Source organism: Panthera tigris, chromosome E3, assembly GCF_018350195.1.
Source record: "Panthera tigris isolate Pti1 chromosome E3, P.tigris_Pti1_mat1.1, whole genome shotgun sequence".
Lineage (NCBI taxonomy): Eukaryota > Metazoa > Chordata > Mammalia > Carnivora > Felidae > Panthera > Panthera tigris.
Window position 1 is genome coordinate 5,198,999 of NC_056675.1, and position 16,249 is coordinate 5,215,247.

General features: G+C 43.9%; 1 protein-coding gene and 1 long non-coding RNA gene across 7 annotated transcripts in view; one reads left to right on the plus strand and one right to left on the minus strand.

Annotated features, from left to right (window-relative positions):
• Positions 1 to 16,249, minus strand: part of USP42 (ubiquitin specific peptidase 42) — a 77,761-nt gene that overhangs the window by 49,031 nt on the left and 12,481 nt on the right. The gene's annotated exons all lie outside the window — the stretch shown is intronic.
• Positions 80 to 2,112, plus strand: LOC107179542. The gene is made up of 2 exons (XR_006212557.1): positions 80 to 446; positions 1,096 to 2,112. It is a non-coding gene; the product is annotated as an uncharacterized LOC107179542 (long non-coding RNA).

Sequence of the window (16,249 nt, forward strand, 5' to 3'; positions counted from 1 at the left end):
CGGGGCGCCGCGGAAGGGGCGCGCTGATTGGCCGAGCCAAGCCGCGCGGCGCGGGCCGGGGCGGTCCTTCCCCCCGAGCGGTCGGCGGGAGCGGATAGAGCGGCGCGCGGCGGCCGCGGGGCCCGAGCCGGGCTCTGGCTGCGCCTGGGCCCGTCCGGCCTAAGCGGGGACGCGGCGGACCTGGGCGCCCCCCCAAACGGACGTGGCTCGGGGAGAGCCTCGCGCGCGCGCCGCGCCGCTACCCCTGCGGCACTCGTCCCTCGGCCTAGCGACCCAGCCTTTAAGGACGCCGGAGCCAGCCGGGCGCCAGCTCGCAGACTTCATAAATTGCGTGACCGGGAGGGGAGAGTTTGAAACCTGGCTCCGGAAAAGGCCAGGCCCCTGCCCAGCCCGTCTGGACTGCGCCTCATCCAAGCACTGCACACTCCTTGGGGCAACTAGACCAGGTCTTGCTCCCCATTGCCGGATCCATACTCCCCACCACTTACTGGATGTCTCCACGGCGAGAACTAATTAATTCAGATCTGCAGCGCGCCTCTCCTTCGCGTCCCCGCTCCTCCCTGATGGTCCTGGGAGGACCTTCTCTGCTTTAAGGACCAGGCACTCCTACACTAACCTGAGTCCTTCCCATGGCCTAACTAACCCCTTACACCAAGCCCCACCCGCCCCACCTACCCTGGGACTGTGACCCGGACCCTCCCGGAGGCTACCTCCTCGCCACGCCCATTCCCTCAGTCTCCTTTCTGCTCCCCTCCTAGTCTTTACTCTCTTTTCAACCGTTATTTTTCTGTGACTTCCGTGATCATCCTTGATCTTGAAAAAACACAGGTCAGACGTTGCTTCTGCCTCTTCTCGACCCACAGAACAGTCTAAACTCCTTCACCTGACACTGAGGCCCCGGTGGCCTTTCCTCTTGTGTGTGTCCCAGCCCAAAGAGACATCTTCCTACAAACACCCTATTCCTACATCTGCTTCTAGAAGCCCTGCTTGAACCCACCATCAGAATCTTACTACTCCCCCTACAGACCACACATATTTTTATGGTGGCACTTAATTCACTATTGTTAGGGAAAGAAATCACTTGTGTGATTACAGTATCACCTGTGTGCTTGGAGAACACTGAAGTCGTTTGAGGACACAAAAACGGGAAAGGTGAATTCCAAACCTCCAAAATTCAGTGCCCACTTTTGGGATGAACACCGCAACTTCCTGATGAAGAATGGTTACGGAATTTCACCTTCGTGGCACTTTCAACACTAATAAGAGGTCTGCAAGAGCAGGAGGGCCATAGGCATGGACGCAGTAATTTACTTGCCTTCCCCAAATGACTTTCAGATGATTAAATACAGAAGGAGAAGGAATTAAAGAGCCAGATCCTTAATATTCACCTAAGTCTTGTGGTAGTTCAAACTGCTACCCTTGGAAGTCACAGGAGACGTTTGCCTTCTAATTTCATTTTCCATTTTGCATTCCGTTGACAAGCTGCCCCACAGCCCTCCTCTTAATACAGTACCTGAGCAACTTAGATAGGAAAGGGGGCTTTTTACAACACCACCCCTTAGCGTTCTCTACCAGACAGGCTCTTGTGGGCGGGGTTACTGACCCCTCTCCACCCTCCTCTGTGCCTTGAAAGCAGAGGGCTTTTTCCTCCAAAGAGTTTGAGTCCCGATTATTATAACAGACTGACAACATAAGTGGAGAGGTTGCAAGGGATATTAGGAAGTCCATGAGCTGGTCTTTAACTGAGATAGTAAGCCAAACTGCCCCAGAAACTTGTTTTCTTCCACAAAGTGAGCGCTATTTGGAGATTTCACTTTGCCTCAGTGCTGACAAACTGTGTGACCTACAGAGATTACTTAGCCTGTTGCCTTTATCAAAACTGCCTTGGATGTGAGGGCGATCTGGCTGCGACATGTCACCCCATTGATCGCCAGGGTTGATTCGGCTGATCCGGCCGGCTAGGCGGGTGTCCCCTTCCTCCCTCACCGCTCCATGTGCGTCCCTCCCGAAGCTGCGCGCTCGGTCGAAGAGGACGACCTTCCCCGATAGAGGAGGACCGTTCTTCGGTCCAGGGTATACGAGTAGCTGCGCTCCCCTGCTAGAACCTCCAAAACAAGCTCTCAAGGTCCATTTGTAGGAGAACGTAGGGTAGTCAAGCTTCCAAGACTCCAGACACATCCAAATGAGGCGCTGCACGTGGCAGTCTGCCTTTCTTTAAAAAAAAAAAAAAAACAAAAAAAAAAACTGCCTTTATGCTGGAGGCAAACTCACCCCAAATGCCCCACCTCCCAATACAGATAAAGAACAGAAAGTGTCCCAGTGATACATTAGATTTTGCGAGAACCTCCAGACACTTAGGGAGCCTATAGCGGGTGCTGTAAATGCCCCACCAGATCCCCTTTATCCCGCTGATGCACCCCTTACCCTCCCAGCTGCTGAGTGTTAGCTGCTAATAAGTCACAGCTGCCCCTTCTCTCACCAGCTGTTCCTGGCTGAAGGGGGAGCTGCCTCATGCGGAAGTTGACTCTGCCTCCCACCCCCCCCCCTTGCAGCCTACACCGGTGGCCTACTGACAAAGAGGTCCTGAAAGGCCTTGCCTCAAGTTGTGACCCAACTAGCAGTGCAGCGCAGGCTCCAGAGGTCCAGTCGGATCAGAAAGAAGTTCGTCTTCCACTACATCCCTGCTTGACTCCTTCCCTGCCCTCTTCCTTCCTTCCCTTTCCCTCCAGAGCACACCCTTCATATAGTACGTGCCTCTGAATTCTGTTTCAAGCCTGGCTTAAGATGGCAGGTACCAGGAAAGGTCCTAGGAAGCAGAGTCTAAGGATAAGATTCCAGGTGACAGGTGAGACACTGGTCGCCATGAAGCTGTATAAAAATCCCACCCAGGGGAAGATGGGATGGAAGGTGGATAGAAGGGCATAGGCTGGCCTATTCAATCTCCCTGGTGTTTGGGAATGTGGGGAAAATAGTCATTGAAAGAACTGTGAAATTCGATGACTGGTCCTTTAAAGAAGGAGCATGGCAGGTCCTGGGCAGTTAGTCATCAATATAAAACAAAGCATAAAAGCCAGAGAGATGTTTTAATGCCTTGTCGCAACCATCATCTGCAGTCAGAGGACAGGCAGTCCTGAGGACCAGGCCCAGGGGTCCACTTAGAAGAAGCAGAACTATAAAGTGATGGACTCGGAGGGGCGCCTGGGTGGCTCAGTTGGTTAAGCGTCCAAATCTTGATTTTGGCTCAGGTCATGATTTCTCGGTTTCGTAAGTTTGAGCCCTGCTTCCGGTTCTGCACAAGCATCATGGAGCCTGCTTGGGTTCTCTCTCTCTGCCCCTTCCCCACTCACACTGTCTCTGTCTCTCTCAAAATAAATAATTGAAACTTAAAAAAAAAAAAGTGATTGACTTCTCAGCCATAGTTGGTCTCCAACACCAAAGTCAGGGCTCAGATAAAGAAGAGGTAGAACACCAAGACTAGGGACGATAAGTTAACCACAATGAACTTCAGATTGCTCTGAACCCTTTGGGCTTTCAGAAGCGGCCCAGCCCAGCCCCCCAACCTAAAGACGAGGCAGAAGCCTCAAATGAGACAAGTAGTCTACAATACAGTGCTTTCTTTAGGATCTGCCCACAGGCCCCATGGCCACCAGACCGTCACTAAGGTTAGGTGTCAGTATGGCCCGATTGGATAAATGTTAGGCCTACTTAGGGAGGAGAGGAATGATACATTGAAGTAGCCAGGGCCTGGCTGATATATACCAGCAGGACCTGTATATTACAGGACAGTAAGTAATCCTGTAAATGGATCTCAAGGGGCTCGATCAAGAGGAGGGAAGCGGTAATAAGGGATATAGAGGCACCCTCCCACAATACTGATCTAACACTTTGTCAAGGGCCTCCAGTGGCCAGTACTGATACACTGTATGCATAGTACTTGGCAAAAAGAAGTGAGTCACACTAAGTCATGACACACCAAGAGTTCCATGGAAGATAGTGGAAGAAGGGCTCAATAGGCCGAGGGAAGTGAACACCGGAGAATGGGTACTACCAACTGACTATCATACTTGCTGAAAAGGCCTGGGGGGCACTTTGCTTAACAAGGCCAAGGGGGTGGGGGCACCGTCAGCTTGAAGAAACTCAGTGGTGGCTATCATCTGTAGGCCAGAGGAGGGATAGGATCCTGGAATGACAGAGGCTGAATGGCAGCACTTACCCCTCAGAATCGAGGTGGGCATGAGTGGGCAGCAGGATCAGAGTGGCATATACGAGCATCTGACTCGCAGGGATCCACGGAGGAGGCTAACAGATCATGGGGCAAGGTAGATGGGCAGTCAACAAAGACATACTACCTACAATCAAAGGATATATATATGTAAAATCTGGATGTGCAGAAGGCTGAGGTCACCTGACTTTCCCAGTGGAAAGTCAAAATCACCATTTGATAAAAGAGAAGCCAGATCCATAGAAGTGTATACAATAGTGATTCTCCAAATCCTTCACCGAAGAAGGATTTAATTGGGTTTAAAGGATTAATTGGCCATTTAATTGGGTAACCATACACTAGGAGAGAGGAATACCTGGATATTTCTAAGCCGTTGGTTTAGAGAGACAATGAGGACAGATGGGAACCCAAAGCACCCCCAAAGCTCCTTTTTTGCTAAGAGAGTAGTAACATATGGGGACAAGACACACATTGGATCTGTGGGCCCCAGCGGTCATTTCCCAAGTTTCCAAACTTAACATCCAAATGGTCATACTTCCAGGTTGACAGAACCCTCACATTGGTTCCTTGACCTGTAGAGTATGAGCCAGTCTAGCAGAAAAAGCAAGGTGGAAGCCTTCACCCTCTCTTTGCCCTCTCTGGCCAAAAGAATAACTCTTCAGGGAATGGCTGAGAATATTAGTGCTGTACCTTATGGATATAAAGGCTGCAGGGCTATTGGTCTTTGTCACATGCCCATTTAACTCACCAGTCTCGCCCCTGAAAAAAACTGGATGAGTCAGGGAGGATGACAATCGACCACTTCGAGTGTAACTATCAAGGACTCATCTAGCACCAACTTAATTCCACCACCCAGGCCACCCTGTCCCTGGGAACTCCACACCCACAATAGAATGGAGTACTTAGAATCTCTCAATCTTTGCCCTACGCCCCTTGGAACAAACAAAACCAGGCCCTTTACCTCTTACAGCTTTTACTCACCATCACTATGAACAAAGAGGAAATAAGATAAACATGAAAAAAATGGAGTAGTCATAAAGCACATTCAAAAGAAGTACCTACAGTATTTTGACACAAAAAGAAGAAAAGAAAGAGTGCTCAGATGACACCATCAATAGACTTGTCCCTGCAGCCTGGGCTGAGATACAGTCATCACAGAGTGCTGTTTGGGGACAGACAGACTAGATATAAATTCCGGCTCCAGCTTTTATTTATTAGTTGAGTTCTTTGGTCTTGCTTTGGACTCTCGCGAAATGAAAGGCTTGTTTAACTTATCAAAGCCGACTTTATCCTAATGGATAATTAACACCCCCTCCCCCCAACCCAACATAAGATATTAAAGCCCAAAAGTTTTCAAGAAAAGATACATTTGATTTTCTGAGGACCACAGTCTCCTATGAAGGAAATCTGAGACTATGACTCAACAAATCTTAGACCAGGTTTATTTTGAGGTTAATAGATCCCAAGTCACTCCTTTATGTATTGCCAAAATATTAATTTAGAACCCAGAATAAACCATGCACTGGAGATACTGTATCTACTTTCCAGAGGCCATTCTGTTTAGAATACAGAGTTATACATAATTAGTTACTCCACATTGTGACAATGCTCTAAATTAAGAAGGTGAAGTTTAGAGGCGTTGGGAATAACCCTCCCTGTAGATGACATTCAGGAAAAATTTTATGAAGGTGGTGACACTGAAAATGGGTCCTTGAGGGTTGAATAGAACTTTTTACAGGCAAAAAAGGGATAGGAAAAGGATGCCAGGATTTGAGGAGCAAATACTATTTGGGAGCAAAGTCTGTCCCCCCTTAGATCTGTTGCCCTTAGGGGCGCCTGGGTGGCTCAGTCAGTTGAGCGTCCCACTTCGGATCAGGTCATGATCTCACAGTTCATGGGTTTGAGCCCTGCATCGGGCTCTGTGCTGACAGCTCAGCAGGCAGACCTGGAGCCTGCTTTGGATTCTGTGTCACCCCCTCTCTCTCCCTCTCCCCAACTCTATCTCTAAATAAATGTAAAAAAAAATTTTAAGAACTCTGTTGACCTTGGAAATGTGCACAAATGAACACTGATAATACAGTTGATAGCAAGGAGAAGGTTCAATGTGTAACTTGATTCAGCAGACTAGGGGTTTCAAAGGAGAAACTGAGTGGTCTAATCAGGTCTAACTGGCTGGTCGAGGCTATAAGGAAAAATCTCACTTCCTAGATTTACAATGGAAATAAACACCTGTCCAATTCATGAACATGAATGCATGTTATTCTAAACAATGATTAAACACAGTCCTGGAAGTTTGCCCCCCACCCAAAAAAACCCACAAGATATTTCAATCAGAATGGAGAAATCTTCATCTGTATACCGCAACTTGAAAAAAAGAGAAAATATGTGAGCCCCCTGAAGAGTTTTCAGAAAAGTGGCTGATTAAAACATGAATATAAAAAAATCAATTGAATGTGAATTTACTTAATGCTATGGAATTGTACACTTGAAAATGGTTACAATGATGAATATTTTTTATTTATTATTTATTTGGGGGGGAAGGAGGGGCAGAGAGAGAGAGAGAATGAGAATCCCAGGCAGGCTCCACACGAGGCTCCACGGGCTTAGCGTGACTACTTCCACAAGCCTGGCTGAAATCAAGAGTCGGATGCTTAACCGACTGAGCCACCCAGGCACGCTGATAAATTTTGTGTACCATTTTACCACAGTAAAAAAGCCAACCGAAATCTATATACTAGCAATATCTAATTAGAAAAATAACAAACATAATCATGGCGTTAGGGTTAGGCTAAGGCTTTAAAATGCTAAGGAATAGCTAATTCCTTAGCTAAAGCTAAGGCTTTAAAATGCTAAGGAATAAATAATAAACTTGAAAAATGTGCAGGGCCTAAAACTTATGATCAAGGGTCCTAAAGAAAGATTTTCTGAATGAAAAGATTTTCTGAGTGTACTTCAGTTTTTAAAGATTATAAGTACAACATGACTGATCCCAAAGAATTCTTTCCAGAACTCAGTAAGATACCTATAGTATGAAGATAAAAATAAATTTATTTTTAAAAGTTTTTAATGTTTATTTATTTTTGAGAGAGAGTGTGACTGGGGGACGGGCGTAGTGAGAGGGAGACACAGAATCCGAAGCAGGCTCCAAGCTGTCAGCACAGAGCCCAAAAAGGGGCTCAAACCCACAAACCGTGAGATCATGACCTGAGCTGAAGTCGGATGCTTAACCGACTGAGCCACCCAGGCGCCCCAAGATTAAGATCAATTTACAAATGCAATGCAGTTAGTCCTAAAAGGACTCCCGTGGCACTTACTAAGATGTTTCAATATGCATCTGTGCAATCAAGCCATTCATTAATAAACCCCAAACTTAACTGTATATAGCTCCTATCTCTCGAAACAGTTCACACGTGCATTCATGCAGCAAATACCCACCTAGCATCTACTCTGGAAGTCAGGGAGAGAAATGATGTGTTAGTCCCTGCCCTCAGTGAACTTTAGGGTGTTTATATAAAGCAGCTGTGAGCAACAAGTCCCAAAATTGCAGGAAGGAAATGTGTGTGTGTGTGGGGGGGGGGGGGGGTAATAATAGGATGGAGGAGGGGCAGATCAGTAGGAAAAGAAGTTCAGAGTGGGTTTCCTGCAGCCCACCGAGACCGAGCCCTGCAGATTGAGTGGCAGCGTGCAAGGTGAAATTAGTGGGGGCAATTCAGAGCAGAGAGACTCAGAGACAGAGATGGGAAGAGCGAGTCGAGAGAGGAAAGGCAAGGAAAGGGCGTGGAGCCCAACGCAGGGCTCAATCTCATGACAGTGAGATCATGACCTGAGTCGAAATCAAGAGTCGGACGCTTACCCTACTGAGTCACCCAGGTGCCCCGTGTTTCTTATTTTTCTAATCCTAATTCTAACTCACCCTGGTGAGTATCTGAAGGAAACTTTGTCAGAACTCTCAGAAAAATTTCTCACCGTACAGCTGAACTTGGCAAAAGATGCCCAGGAAGAAGGCCAAAAGTTTCTCTGTTCGGAAGAATGACAATCAATGTCTGACGACAAACTCAAGTCTCCACAGAGTTTACAAAAGACAATACTACTAGTTGTTAACCATTAACCAGAGGTTATTATGTGCCAGACATTACTTCTAAAGATTTACACATGTTGATTTATTCAATCCTTCCAACTACCCCATGAGGTAGGTATTATAAGCATTTCCATTTTATGGGTGAGTTACGTGAGGCAAAGAGAGGTTAACTAACTGGTTCAAGGTCATACAAGCTAATAAATGGAAGAATCCACATTTTTTATTTATTTTTTTTAACATTTATTTATTTTTGAGACAGGGAGAGACAGAGCATGAACAGGGGAGGGTCAGAGAGAGGGAGACACAGAATCCGAAGCAGGCTCCAGGCTCTGAGCTGTCAGCACAGAGCCCGACACGGGGCTCGAATTCACGGACCGCGAGATCATGACCTGAGCCCAAGTCTGACGCTTAACCGACTGAGCCACCCAGGCGCCCCAGAATCCACATTCTTTTTTTATTTATTTATTTATTTTTTTTTTTTTTTAAATTTTTTTTTCAACGTTTTTAATTTATTTTTGGGACAGAGAGAGACAGAGCATGAACGGGGGAGGGTCAGAGAGAGAGGGAGACACAGAATCGGAAACAGGCTCCAGGCTCTGAGCCATCAGCCCAGAGCCTGACGCGGGGCTCGAACTCACGGACCGCGAGATCGTGACCTGGCCGAAGTCGGACGCCTAACCGACTGCGCCACCCAGGCGCCCCCAGAATCCACATTCTTAAAGCTCCAAGCCGACTCTGTCCTGGAGAACTCTCTGTAATGATGATAAAATCCTGTGCTAACAGAGTGGCCACTGCAGTTGTGGACTACTTGAAACGTGGCATGGTATGCCTGAGGAGGAACTAGATTCAAATTTTATTTAATTTTAACTAATTTAAAATTTTTAACATGTATTCATTTTTGAGAGACAGAGAGAGACAGTGTGAGCGGGGGAGGGGGAGAGAGAGAGGGAGACACAGAATCCCAAGCAGGCTCCAGGCTCCGAGCTGTCAGCACAGAGCCTGACATGGGGCTCGAACCTGATCCAGAGTCAGAGGCTCAACGGACTGAGCCACCCAGGTACCTCTAAGCATTCAACTCTTGAACTTGGCTCAGGTCATGATCTCACGGTTTGTGAGATCAAGCCCCGCGTCAGCTTGGGATTCTCTCCCTCTGTCTCTGCCCCTCCCTGACTCATGTGCACGTGCTCTCTCTCTCTCTCTCTCAAAATAAATAAATAAATAAACATTAAAAAAAAATCCTGCAAGAAACAACTTAAGTGAGAGAACACCTAAGACCATGAAATATATACAGCTCAGATGAAGGGAAGGGAGAAATCTGGTAAGAATTACAAAATGTGGACATCAGGGAGGAGAGGCACGGCAAATACACGAAATACAACACAGACCGACTCTGCCTGGGATCACTGATTTTTTTTTCTGGTCTTCAGCCTACTCTTGTGGGCTCTGAATAAGCAGTCGGGACTAATGCTATCCAATAAAATATAAAGTGGGCCACATACGTATTTCTAAATTTTCTAGTAGTCACATTTAAAAAGGGTGTTTTTTTTAAGTGAGATTAATTTTAATAATATATTTGATTTAATCCAAAACACTCCAAATATTATCATCTTAACATGTGGTATGAGCCACATTTCAGGTTGGCAGTGACTGGCCTAGTGGATAGTAAAGGTCTGTAGAATACTAATCATCAGTTTATTATTTTTTTTTTAATTTTTTTTCCAACGTTTTTTATTTATTTTTGGGACAGAGAGAGACAGAGCATGAACGGGGGAGGGGCAGAGAGAGAGGGAGACACAGAATCGGAAACAGGCTCCAGGCTCCGAGCCATCAGCCCAGAGCCTGACGCGGGGCTCGAACTCACGGACCGCGAGATCGTGACCTGGCTGAAGTCGGACGCTTAACCGACTGCGCCACCCAGGCGCCCCTAATCATCAGTTTAAAAAAGAAACTATTCTACATCACCTAGTGGGCAGAAGTTCCATAAGGCACATTATCCAGTGATAAAAGCAAGCCGCAGAACTCTCCATATATAAGAAACCCCAAAACTCTTTAAGTACCGTATCTTGAGTTTCTATGATATTCAATAACTTACTTCACAGAAACTCCTTAGAGATGGCTCCATTGGAGAGAATCATCATATTTATAGAGCGTACCCAGGAATGTTTACTTCATTGCTTTTTTTTAAAGTGTGGTAAAATACAACGTAAAACCTCTTATTTTGGACCATTTTAAAGATTTTTTATTTTGAAGCAATCTCTCTCTACCCAACATGGACCTCAAACTCACAACCCCAAGGTCAAGAGTGGTACACTCCACCAATCGAGCCAGCCACGCGCCCCTCATTTTGACCATTTTAAAGTGTGCAATTTAGTGACATTAGGTACATTCACATTGTTATGCAACCATCAACACTTACTAGTTCCAGGATTTTTTTTCACTACCCTAAAGTGGAAACTTCCTGCACATTAAGCAGTCACTCCCTGTTTTCTCCATACACCAGCCCCTGGCAACCATTATATCTGGCTTCTCTTATATCTTGATCTCTTATATCTGGCTTCTTTCGCATAGCATGTTTTCCAGGTCTGTGCACCCTGTGGAATAGATCAGTATTTCATTCCTTTTTATGACTGCATCATATTCCATTATACGGACACAACACATTTTATTCATCCGTTCTTCTGTTGATAGACATTTGGGCTCTTTCTGCCTTTTGGGCGTCATGAACAGAGCAGCTATGACCCTTGTGTACAAGTTTTAGTTTGAACACCTTTTTTCTTTTCTTTTTTTTTTTTAATTTTTTTTAACGTTTATTTATTTTTGAGACAGAGAGAGACAGAGCATGAATGGGGGAGGGTCAGAGAGAGGGAGACACAGAATCTGAAACAGGCTCCAGGCTCTGAGCGGTCAGCACAAAGCCCGACGCGGGGCTCGAACTCACGGACCGCGAGATCATGACCTGAGCCGAAGTCGGCCGCTTAACCGACTGAGCCACCCAGGCGCCCCTGAACACCTTTTTTTTCCAATTCTTTTGGGTGTGTGTGTACCTAGGAGTGGAATCTCTGGGTCATGTGGTCAGATCTGTGTTTAACTTATTGAGGAACCATTACGCATTTTCCACAGTGACTGCACCAGTTTACATTCCCACCTGCAGCGTTTGAGGGCTCTGATTTCTTTGCATCCTTGCCAACACGTGTTATTTTCTTTATGCTTTTCCCAGTGGGCGTGAAGTGGCATCTCGTTGTGGTTTTGTATTTCCCTAATGATGTCGAGCATCTTTTCACAGGCTCATGAGCCATTGCATATCACCTTTGAAGCAATGTCAATTCAAGCCATTTGTCAATTTTTAAATTGGGTTATTTGTCTTTTTATCGTTGACTTGTAAGAGTCCTTTAAACTGGTTACTAGACTCTTTTCAGACATGATTTGGAAATATTTTCTCTCACTCTGGGGTGATTGCTTTACTCTCTTGATAGTGTCCTTTAATGCACAAATATTATAAAATTTGAATGGAATCCAGTTTATTTTTTCTTTTTTGTTTGTGCTTTTGGTGTGGATTTTTTTTTTATACTCCCTTTATAATATTAAGGACGTTCCCTTCTATTGTTTGTCTGATGGGTGTTTTTATCATGACACGGTGTTAGATTTTGTCAAATGTTTTTTCTATGTGATTTAAGAGGATCAGGAGATTGGGATCTTTTCCCCTTCCTTTTCTTAATGTGGTATATTGCACTGATTGATTTTTCCACTTGCTGACCCACCCTTGCATTCCTGAGATAAATCCTACTCAGTCACAAGTTTAATCATTGTAACATACTGCTGGATTCGGTTTGCGAGTTTTCTGTTGAGGATTTTCCCATTTACATTCATAATGGATATTGGTCTGCAGGGTTTTTGTTTTTTGTTTTTTTAAATGTTTATTTAGTTTTGAGAGACAGAGACAGAACCCAAGCTGGGGAGGGGCAGAGAGAGAGGGAGACACAGAATCCGAAGCAGGCTCCAGGCTCTGAGCTGTCAGCACAGAGCCTGATGCGGGGCTCGAACACATGAACCAAGAGATCATGACCCGAGCCGAAGTCAGATGCTTAACCAACTGAGCCACCCAGGCACCCCTGCAGGGTTTTTTTTTTTTTTTTTTAAGTCTGTTTATTTATTTTAGAGAGACAGAGTGTGAGCAGGGGAGGGGCAGAGAGAGAGAGAGAGGAGAGAGAGAATCCCAAGCAGGCTATGCATGGGGTCAGCACAGAGCCTGATACAGGGCTTGAACTAGTGAAACTGTGAGATTATGACCTGAGCTGAAATCAAAAGTTGGATGCTTAACTGACTGAGTCACCCAGGTGCCCCCAGTTTGTGGTTTTCTTGTGATGTTTTTGTGTGGCTTAAGTATCAGGATAATGTTGGCCTTGTAAAATGACCAAAATGAAGGAGAAAGTGTTTTCTCCTTTTCTATTTTTTCGAAGAGTTTGAGAAGTATTGGTGTTAATCCTTCTTAAATATTTTGTAGAATTCAGCGGTGAGGCCATCTTGTCCTGGACTTTCTTTGTTAGAAGGTTTTGTTTTGTTTTAAAAATTTTCAAAGTTTATTTTTTTATCTTGAGAAAGAGAGAGCATGAGCTGGGGAGGGGAAGAGAGAGGGAGAGAGAATTCCAAGCAGACTCCACACTGTCAGTGCAGAGCCTGACACAGGGCTCAGTCTTACAAACCATGAAATCATGACCTGAGCCGTAACCAAGAGGCAGATGCTTAACCAACTGAGCCACCCAGGTGCCCCATGTTGGAAGGTTTTGGATTATTGATTCAACTTCCTAAATTGTTATATACCACATTAATAGAACCACATGATCTTGTCAATTAATATAGGAAAAGCCTTTGACAAAATCCAACAGTCTTTCATTATAAAAACACTCAACTCAGATTTTCTATTTCTTTTTGAGGCAGTTTTGGGAGGTTGTATGTTCCTAATAATTTGTCCATTTCATCCATTTATGTATTTCGTTGGTGTATAATTATTCATAGTATTCTCTTAAAATACTTTTCTTTTGTAGGGTCAGTAGTAAGATCCCCATTTTCAATTCTGATTTTATTAATGAATTCTCTTTTTTTCCTTAATCTAACTAAAGGTTTGTCAGTTTTATGAATCTTTTCAAATAACCAAATTTGATTTTATTGATTTTCTCTATTGTTCTAGTCACAATTTCATTTATTTTCACTTCTACCATTATATGTTTCCTTCCTCTCGTAACTTTGGACTTAGTTTGTACTTCTTTTTCTAGTTCCTTAAAGTATAAGCTATTAATTTGAGATCTTTATATATATATATATATATATATATATATATATATATATATACACACACACAAGTATATATATACACACTTGTATGTGTGTATATATATACTTGTGTGTGTGTATATATATATATATATATATATATACTTGTGTGTATATATATATATAGTTTGTTTTTTGTTTTTTTTTTTTGTTTTTTTTTTTTTAGGGGTGCCTGGGTGGCTCAGTCGATCGAGTGTCCGACTTTGACTTTGGCTCAGGTCATGATCTCACTCATTCTCTCTCTCTCTCTCTCTCTCTCTCTCTCCCCCCTCCCCTGCCCTCTCTCTCAAAAATAAAAAACAAAATAAAATATATATATATTTTTTATTGCTAACATATAAATTTTAAAGTTAATTTATTTTGAGAGAAAGGGGGGAGGAGGGGCAGAGAGGGAGGGAGAGAGAGAATCCCAAGCAGGCTCCACACTGGCAGCACAGAGCCCAATGCAGGGCTCAAACTCATGAACCATGAGATCATGACCTGAGCCAAAATCAAGAGTTGGACGCTTAACCCACTGAACCACTCAGATGCCCCAAGACCTTTCTTTTAAATATAGACATTATAGTGCTAAGTTTCTTTTTCCATTGCATGTCATAAGTTCTGATTGTTTTTGTTCATCTCCCAGTATTTTCTTATTTATTTTGTGATTCCTCCTATGACCAAATTGTTGTTTAAAAATGTATTGTTTAGGGGTGCCTGGGTGGCTCAGTCGACTGAGCGTCCAACTCTTGAATTTGGCTCAGGTCATGACTCCAGGGTCAGGGGATGGTGCCCCATGTGAAGCTCCACACTGAGTGTGGAGTCTGCATGGGATTCTCTCTCTTTCTGCCTCAGCCCCTCTCCCCCGCTCACATACTCTCTTTCTCTCAAAAGAGACAAGAATGTATTGGGGTGCCTGGGTGGCTCAATTGGTTAAGCGTGCAACTTCGGCTCAGGTCATGATCTCATGGTTTGTGGGTTCGAGCACTGCATCGGGCTCTGTGCTGACAGCTCGGAGCCTGGAGCCTGCTTCCGATTCTGTGTCTCCCTCTCTCTCTGCTCCTCCCCCTCTCATGCTCTGTCTCTTTCTGTCTCAAAAATAAATGTAAACATTAAAAAAAAAGAAACAAGAATGTGTTGTTTATAAATAAAATTTTAAAAATATATATTTTTTAAAAAGGGCACCTGGCTGGCTCAGTAGGAAGAGCTTGCAACTCTTTATCTTGCAGTCGTTAAGTTCGAGCCCCATGTTGGGTGTAGAGATTAGTTTAAAAAAATGATAATAAATGAACTTAAAAATATATTTAAAAGAAACGTATTGTTTAGCTTACATATTTTGTGAATGCTCTAGTTTTCCTTCCAGATTTCTTGTTTCATTCTATTGTGGTCAGAGAAGATATTTTGTGTGATTCCAGTTCTGTTAAATTTATTGTGACTTAACATATAGTCTGCTCTGGGGTGCCTGGGTGGCTCAGTTGGTTGAGTGTCCAACTTTTAATTTTAGTTCAGGTTGTAGCCTCACAGTTGTGAGATTGAGCCCCTCGTGTAGGGTTCCGCTTGGTGTGGAGCCTGCTTGAGATTCTCTCTCCCTTTCCCTCTGCCCCTCACTTGCTCATGCTTTCTGAAAAAAAACAAAAACAAAACCAAAAACCAAAAAACATACAGTCTGTCCTGGAGAATGCTGACTTATAGTGTTGTTCACTTCCTTTATTTTTCTGCTGATCTTGTTTAGTTACTTTATTCATTATTAAAAGTGAGGTATTTAAGTCTCCAAACTACTATTGTTGAACTGTCTATTTCTCCACTCAATTCTGTCAACTTTTTCTTCATATATTTGGGGGCTCTATGAGGTATGTATATAATTCTTATATCTTCTCAATGAATTCATCCTTTTATCAATATATAATACCCCTTTTTGTCTCTTGTAACAATTTTGACTTAAAGTCTACTTTACGCGATATTAATATAACCACTCCAGCTCTCTTTTGGCTATTATTAGCATAGAATATCTTTTTCATTTTTTGAAAATTTAAAAGGTAGAGGGTGGAGTTTTGTTGTTTGTTGTTGTTTTGTTTAAAAAAATTTTTTAATGTTTTATTATTTATTTTTGAGAGAGAGAGACAGAGCATGAGCAGGGGAGGGGCAGAAGAGAGGGAGACACAGGATCTGAAGGAGGCTCCGGGCTCTGACCTGTCAGCACCAAGCCTGACACAGGGCTTGAACCCCAAACTGTAGGATCATGACCTGAGCCAAAGTTGGACGCTTAATTGACTGACCCACCCAGGCTCCCCTGTTGTTGTTTTTTAAATACCTTCTGCCAATCTCTGCCTTTTAATTGGAGAGCTTAACCCATTACATTTATTTATTTATTTATTTACTTACTTACTTATTTGAAAGAGAGAGAGAGCAAGGGAGGTATAGAGGGAGATAAAGAGAGAATCTCAAACAAGCTCCACACTGAGGGCATTGACCTGGGATTATGACTTAAGCTGAAATCAAGAGTTGGATCTTCAACTGACTGAGTCACTCATGCACCCCAAACCCATTGCATTTAGAGTAAGGAAGAACTTATTTCTGCCATTTTTTATGTGTTTTCTGAATCCCATATCTTTGTTGTTCTTCAATTTCTCCATTCCTGCCTT